This window comes from Pteropus alecto, unplaced genomic scaffold, assembly GCF_000325575.1.
Source record: "Pteropus alecto unplaced genomic scaffold, ASM32557v1 scaffold2558, whole genome shotgun sequence".
In the NCBI taxonomy this organism is placed as follows: Eukaryota; Metazoa; Chordata; class Mammalia; order Chiroptera; family Pteropodidae; genus Pteropus; species Pteropus alecto.
The window spans coordinates 3,034-3,995 of NW_006440851.1; positions in this window are offsets into that span (position 1 = coordinate 3,034).

Sequence of the window (962 nt, forward strand, 5' to 3'; positions counted from 1 at the left end):
TTGTGTGGTCCAGCTAGGGCAGGGCAAAACCCGGCCAGATGACAGAGCCCATGAGAGAGGCAGATGGGCCACTCCTCCTGTTTGAGCTCCCCTGTTACTCAAGGGGTCCCTTCCCTGTGCTCACAGACAAAGCCCTGCACTGTGCCTTTCCTTCTCCTGATGGTAGTCTGACCTCTGATCCACCTCTCAGAAAAATTCCCTTTTCCCCTAGCACTGGGGGAACCACCTTTACTCTACGTTTGTATTTGCAGTCACACGTGCCGGAAATTTTCAGTTGTTCTGGAGCAGGGACTTTATGACAGAACCCCGCGGTGTGGCAGGGTCGAGGTCTGTCCTGCACAATATTCTGAGCCTGCAGGGAGCAGGGAGGGATCTGAGGAGGTCCTCTGAGGCCAGGCTGGGTGCTGGGAGAGAGAAAGCAAATGGGTTTAACTGAAGTGTTGTGAATATGGCTGACAGAGGGGTCTCATGGGGCCCTGGGGAGGAAGGGGTGGCCTGGTGCCCATAGAGGATAGTGGGTATATTTGGGGAGAGATGGGCGTGGCAGCTTCCCACAGGAGAGGGAGTTTGCAGAAAAGACGGGGATGTTCAGAGGGGTTTAATGGGTGTTGCCATAGGCACTGTGATGGCAGAGCTCTTTCAGCTCTTCAGAATCCAGGACCAGACAGTGTGTGATGAGAGATGGCAGAGATGACAGGTTCCACGGCCCAAATCCTGTGGATCTGGGGTTTAACCTAAATGCCTGTGGGGCGGGATGCCGAAATTGACATCAGCAGAGACGTGCATGTTCGTTCATAAAATGGCGCTTCCCAGGACCCCGAAATGAGAGGTCACTGTAAGGAACCCTTGAACTGAGAGGACCCTCCATCTTTGGAGTGACTGTTCCTTCCTCCCACGGACATGGCGTTCACTGCCGACTGAGGAGACTGCAATACCCCAGGCCTTTCTCACACAGAATGGAT